Source organism: Brienomyrus brachyistius, unplaced genomic scaffold, assembly GCF_023856365.1.
Source record: "Brienomyrus brachyistius isolate T26 unplaced genomic scaffold, BBRACH_0.4 scaffold152, whole genome shotgun sequence".
Lineage (NCBI taxonomy): Eukaryota > Metazoa > Chordata > Actinopteri > Osteoglossiformes > Mormyridae > Brienomyrus > Brienomyrus brachyistius.
Window position 1 is genome coordinate 318,550 of NW_026042427.1, and position 7,028 is coordinate 325,577.

The 7,028-nt window shown below is 47.0% G+C and overlaps 1 long non-coding RNA gene across 1 annotated transcript; it reads right to left on the minus strand.

Moving 5' to 3' along the window:
• Nucleotides 1–689: 689 nt before the first annotated feature.
• On the minus strand, nt 690–2,606 carry LOC125728074 (uncharacterized). Its single transcript, XR_007388915.1, has 2 exons — nt 2,507–2,606; nt 690–940 (listed from the first exon to the last, which is right to left on the minus strand). It is a non-coding gene; the product is annotated as an uncharacterized LOC125728074 (long non-coding RNA).
• Nucleotides 2,607–7,028: the final 4,422 nt, after the last annotated feature.

Here is a 7,028-nt window from a genome sequence, read left to right on the forward strand (position 1 = left end):
CGCCACTCTCGGCCACATCCTCCAGTTATGCTCTCTCATCCAGGCCCGGATGATTCTGCCTGGCAGAGCCGTCTTCAATTTCAGGGAAGCAGCACATGAACATGGTGTTTATCCCACAGGTCAATCAGCGGTCACACAGCTGCAAGAGCATCGCGCGTCCCCGGCCCAGAGGAGCAGGCGTCCGCCCGCTCGTCACGCAGAGGAAGAACACCTCCCCCACGAATCGGCCACCAGGACAGTCGGCCCCAACTTTTACCCTCTTCACATTTACCTCTGCAGAAATCCCCAACTTATAGGGCTACATTCAGCCCCCTACTCTTCCAGCTCCGTCCTCATTGGTGTTTTCTGCGGTTTTCTGAGACACAGTGGTTCTTCACCCCCAAATGCTCCAAGCTTAAGTCATCCTGCCTGAGTTCCCCCGCGACATCCTCAGGCTTTCAGAAGCCCACCCGCGATGCCCCCTCTTGCCGCGTCGCATCGTAAGTCTTCATACGTATAAATGTCGGCCTCATCACAAAGACGCTGCCATCTTAGATTTGTCCTGCCCCCTTGGCGTCGTGCACATGGAAATTGGAAAACATTAGCCGTCAGGTTTCCCGTAACAGTGCGGCAGGCCTCGTCAGCGCTTTCTGCGGAAATACATAATTCTCCAGTAAATTACACTGTGCCTAAGTCAAGGGCGACACGGGCAGTTTGCTGGTTATTTATTTCTCGTATTTTCATTACGGTGGAAAACAAAGCACTGCATTCCGCATCAGGGAAACGAGGGGAACTTGCCAATACGCTTGCATTTCGGAAAACAGAGCTCTGCCCCCAAAATGGGGAGCACCCTAAATTGTCCTGGAGGGGATTAGCTTTGACGATTCCAACAATAACGACATCAGCACTCCAGGTTTAAATTGAGATTCCGCTTGTTTCCGCATGGTGGCCGAGGCAGGAGCTGGAAGCAGAAAAAGCAGAGGATGGTGGTTTTTAGCCTGATGGATGTAGCTCAGCCCGGCCTGCTACCTTTGTTGTATTCGGTGTGGTGGGGCTGCGTGGAGGACTGGCAGCCGCGCGGTGAAAAGGTCTGCTGCTACAGGGGGCCCAGAGAACAGCTGAGCCAAGGTCCCGCTGGGGGCCTCCACTGCTGAGAGGAGCAGGTGTCTGCAGCCAGGCACCGAGCTGACAAAAGCCAAGACAGGATGGGCTGGCCGATGTTGTCTGTGTCCAGGGAGGGCAGGTGGCCCTCTCTGCAGACTCCCTTTACAGTGCTCCCTCCAGGGGACCTCTCCAAGGCCTTTAGAAAACAACCTAATGCACGTGCAGCGCCAATCAGCTCTGAATGCATGGCCCTCGTACTCGCTGGCGACGGGCTTAAGCCATTAGCCACATTCGCCTGCCATGTTTAATCTGTTCGTGCCATAAACTCACAAACAAAACGCACCCTGGATGGGTATTTGGATGGCGAACGAAATTAAGAATTTTTTACATGGCTCCTAGCAGCTTCAGCCCTAAATAAAGACCGATTTTTGACAGAAACCCAAAACTGAATGTAAAATCCTGAAGTCATTCAGTAAAAGCCTTCTAATACAGGCTTTCCGTTCAAAATGCATCAATAAGCTCAATAATGCCAATGTTTATCTCTTGGTCAGTAAAGACTTTATAACAACAATCATTACACATAATTTGTTTAAAACATTGTTTTTCATGCCTGGTGGTAATGAACGTGTTTATAATGTGCCTATATTTATTGTTCCTGTATACCAGTAGATCCGCGCTGCATGATTCCTCAACTCTGTTTTCTTTCGTCTTCTGTAACTGCAAAGCCGGTAATTAAAAAGCACCGCGCTACCCCACCATAACATTTCTATTTTTATAGAAGAAAACAAAAAACATATTTTAATTACAGAGAAACGCCGCTGTTCCCCCGGTTTGGCTATTGTTCAGTATTCGTTTAGAGTTGTTTCATGTCTGTTCGCGGAGTAATTGAAAAGGGAAATAAGTTTGGCGGGGGTACTGGGGGGGAGTGAAGGACCCCCGTTCTGTTGGTTTTCTCAATGCCTGACAGCAAGGTTTATTCTGCTCTGCGTAAGTGCAGCAATTAATGATTTTGTTCATTAGTGTGCTGAGATGCAGACGCGGGCGGCTTATTTACTGCTGCCGCCGCGCTCCCTGCTCTCACAAGGCAGGGACACCGGCCACGCTGCCGGCAACAAGGTGGGCATTAGCCAACCGTGGCTCCCCGAACAGGCTAACGCCACTGTAATCTCTTTCCCAGCTTGCCTTCCAGGGCGAGGGGGGGGGGGATCTTTTTCATCATTTCAAATCCAAGAGTACATCGCTGGTTTTGCACTCAGTATCAGAATATTCTAGCACTTCCTCTTTCATGTCTCCACTGTTTTTCTCAGCCGGCCCATTATTGTCATGTAAAAAAAGTCTAACGGCCGTAGTGTAACATCCACCCGGGTTTGAAGCAGATGTATAATGAGCTTGAAACAGCGGACAAATGAGCAGATGTGTTTACCCGCTCTTGGAGGATTGTCGTCTCTCGTCAACGTCGAGCCAGGCACTCCGTTCCAGGAGGGGCGAACACAGACCTTTTTCTCAAGAAACAACAAGTTGCCATAAATAGATGCGCACTTGACGCGTGTGCACGGCGAAGGGTGAGCTCAGAGGCTCAGCGGTAGGGGATGTGATTTCCTGCAGATCTGGAGATAAGCACAATCTCCACCAGCATTCTGGACCATTAATAATTCATACATTCTAACAGTGACATTCTGGTTTAAATGGTTCGCTGTACCGCCTGTCTGGGACATCAATGGCAAATTTCTGATGTAACCCAATTTAAAGCGAAAGGGAAAATGTACTTATGTATGGTAATTATTCCTTGGGGCATTTGGGGTAATTATTCACTATCGTTCTGTATTTTTCCCTCAATCCCTACCTCTTTTCCTCCGTGTTTCACTCTGTCCTTCCATCTTTGTCTTTGTTGGGTGGGCTGGGGGGGGGGGGGGGGGGGGCGGGGGGTGGATGTGTGCCCAGCATCTGGGACTGGTGGGAGAAGAGGGGAGTCAGATCACACGAGGGCAGGCTGGCCTCAGCTGTCACGATTTGGAGGCCGTGAGCGATGGAGACGTGGAGAGGGAGGGCGGATGGAAAGGAAGAGAACCACAGGCAGGCGGAGCGGCAGGGCGATCTGATTGGGTCGAGCGGAAGGGGAGGGGCATGGCAGTGTGGCCCACTTGGAGGTCAGCTAATACCACAATACTGCTTTATGTCACAGGCCAAATTAAATTTGTGACTGGAGAAAGGTCCTGACGGATGTACTTTGGACGGGAAGCGGTACCTGAATGAGGCTTGGCTTCTGGCGTTCGTGCGGCTGGGCCCCGATTCCCAGGGCCGGGTGCGCCGCTCCCGCGTGCCAATCCCTGATTAAATCCCCCCTCCTGTCAGCATCCAGCCCAAGCGGGAGTGTGAACTCTGCTCTCTGAAAGGAGCCACAGTGTCCCCCGATTAAAGCCTGCAGCAGATGGGCCGCAGCGGTCAGCCTGCGAGCATGGAGGGCTTCTGGCTAGGATCAAACACAGAGCAGGCTTCCCCGCAGCATACCGGAGCACCGCCTCCATCTCGCCAATGAGTCACGCTGGAGCTGATATCCCCGATAAACCATAAAAAAGGGTAAAATTCCCCTACTTTACTGGCAACACCGGTGAAAGCGGGCAGCGGCGCAGCCGGTGGGACCAACGGTGTTTTCCAGGCCCACGCTGAGCGCCACGTCAGCAGCATGCCCCGCACTCTCGCTCTGTCTCACTGCACTGTCCGGGGTGTGGATTAAAGCGGAAATGTGCCCATGTTTTTTTTTTTTTTAACTGGAATACCTCGGGAATATGCTCAACTGCTCCGTATCTTAAGCCGAACAAGGCCCTTGAATTGGACTCGGCGTCACGTTAGCGCATTTCACACAAACAGTTGGTTCATATTATACTACTTAGTAATTAAGTCCATTGGACTTCGTGCGTTAATGACAGTTTTGAAGGGTATTGATCTGTGCCATTTAGACACTAATAAGGACAAATTCTTAGACATATGGTCTCCCCACACACAACCAATGCCATGTGTGGCTTCATGAATATTCAAACATTAGCTACTACTTGAAACATTTTCAAGTTCAGAACAGCTGTCGCAGCTATTGGGAAAACGACTTTTTATTCACATGATTTGCTCTTCTTATGTTAGAAATAGCCTGTTCAGTGGGGTGATGACATCATAAAGCCTAAAACTGATTCGGTATGAAATGGGTTCTGGGCTCAAGGTAATTAAGGTGATCGAACGCAGTGTTGACATGTGACATCAGCATCGGTCTGATGCGCGAGGTCTTCGTGTCCTAATTAGGAGTTAATTTGATTTTATTGGGGTATTAAGCTGAAGTGGCTCATGTGGATACAAAAAAAAAATCCCGGAATAAAGATAATTATGAAACAACAGCAGTCCTGTAGCAATGGTTCAGAAGCTCATCCTGATGAAGCAGCATTATGAAAATGTTGCCAGAGCTATTGCACTTCTCCAGAAGGAAAAGGGAAAACATTGGCTTTTGGCATCCATTTTCTGATTGGATGCTTGTGGAGAATGGACACGTGCCAACACATTGGCCACCTAAGACTGCATTGCGCCAACAAGTGGACCCAAAGCCTTCGTCATGCATCTCTTTATATCAAAATGAATGGGCTACCCCAGGGTGACCGAAAAATTCTTTCGGATTAAAGCATAGCGCAGAACAAAGAGATGTCCGTAAGGTTTCCTTTATAGCGTAATCTCAACTATGAGGACCAAAAAACACCTTGACCTTCATATGATTCTAATGGACACAGAGCATCTCCCTCACGGGTGCTAAGTCATTAGTCATTATCTACTTTTGCCTGTTCAATAATTAGATTAGTCGATCTCTCCGAGAGATAATACAACAGTCCATTTAATGATTAATTTGTTCTTAGAAAACTTGCATATATCAGATTATTGCCTACATTGGGTCTACATACATGTTCTATTTTGGCATTGGTCTGGTAAAATTGCAGGAGCAATGTACAAGGTGCAAATGCGTCGAGCAATAAAGCTGAACCCACTTACACTTAGAACAATTATCACTGCTCATGCTGCATGCTCCGGCATGCCGGGAGAGAGCTAGAGACGCACAGAAGTATGGATGATTGTTCCGAGAAGAGTCCCCACTTAAATAAGTTCAATACCCTCATAATCAATTACATTCGACTGTAACCGATTTGAAGCAATATGCGTGAAGATCACTGAGCTGTGACAGAGTTATCTGGGAAACTCAGAAAACTTTAAACCATATTTGTTATGCATCTAAGAGGGATTTCAGCCTCGGGACGGTAAATCACTCGCCATTAATCTGAGCCGTCGCAAAAGAGCGAGGAGGCTGAGCGGTGTCCCGCACTGACAGGACCATGTGGATTTTTACAATTACCCATAGTGCTCTCCTTAAAATGTCAGACTTTCAATGGATGCAAATGCTGCTCTGGTGAGAAGCTTTAATTGGGGATAAACCATGTGACAGAGCAGAACCCGTTAGCTCCAGTGAGTTAAAGCGGGCCAGCGCATGGCCAGCAAGACCAACTTAATTTACGTTGATATTTACAGTACCGAAGCGATTCGTAAATTAGTCACAGCCAAAAAGCAGATATAAATATCCACTTGAGTGACTAATGGTCTGTTTTAGAAAATATTTCACTGCGACAGTGGCCTTTGAATATACGCACTGCACCGGAGCGTGAAATGTATTTTTACAGCTGTCACGCTCCATACCTGACATTCTACACAGCTGATTTGCAATCACACGATGTTGCACTTCTTTTCTGATTCGACTCCTGCCGATTCATGCCTTCTTGGTCGAGGTCTCAATACAGCTGTGGTCTGCTCAACCTCAATGTTACTTTAATCAAGTTTAAATGTTTCAGGGTGACCACACATCATTTTTGTCATCTGCACAACAGGTGACATGGAAGGATATTTGCATTTTTTTTAACGTATAAAAAAAGTGAACGCAGCTAAGATATGTTTGGTGAAGAATTTAATGTTTGAAGAAAGATGCCAGGAAGGGTTGTTGCAGTTGTAGTTGTTTTGTTTTCGGTTTCAGGTAAAGTTTTGTTTCACTTTTATTTGGTGAATGCAAGCCTTCGTGTTGATTCTACAGTAAATACTCGTCAGCCTTGTAGCTGACTTTAGGCTCTTGCGTGTTAATCCTACTTAAAACACGTATTCTTTACATGTCAATAAACTTGCACTGTCTGTGGTTCAGGAGGGCAGAACAAGTCAGATTTCTTGCTATAGGGCTAGTGTTCATATCAATGCTCACCTTAAGCGGTCGATGAAACGGTATTGACAAAGGAGACGCATGAGGCCTTTCTCTGTTTAATATGATACTAAGTCATCATTCACAAGGCTGCCCACCATTACGTCACATATCGCCTGCTCATTGTCTTTACACATCTTACCAGTCACTTTGTGGTCTCCTGCTTCCGGACTCTTTCCGTGTTTGAGAGTGGCAGGCATTTAAAATCTGGCACACCTAGGCGGGATCTGATTGGTTAAATGCTGGTGCATCCATCTTCCCACCCTGTAGGTGTCTGGCTGGACATATCGAGCTGTTTCCCTCACCATTACATAACTTTAAATTGGACTGAAGCGATGCACTGCAAAAAAAAATATAGAGTCCAACAGACGGGTGTCTGTCTGAACTACCTCATGTCATGCTCCATATTTCAACAGACGCACTTTTTATTTTTATTTTTTCTGATTCATTAAGTGGATGAAACTCCGATTGGATTGCTGGCTGGCTTTTACAGCGTTTCTGACTAAGATTTATAATGTCAAATTCTTGGCAGGTCTCTCAACAGTTTTGTTACGCCAGCATAATTTTTTTCTAGAACTTTCTATTTGGAAATACTGTAGCTGGTGTGAATCCGGACTAAGCGTTTCAGCTTTCGAAAGGGGCAAATTCTCCGTTCATATCAGATATTTAGCCACTGTAA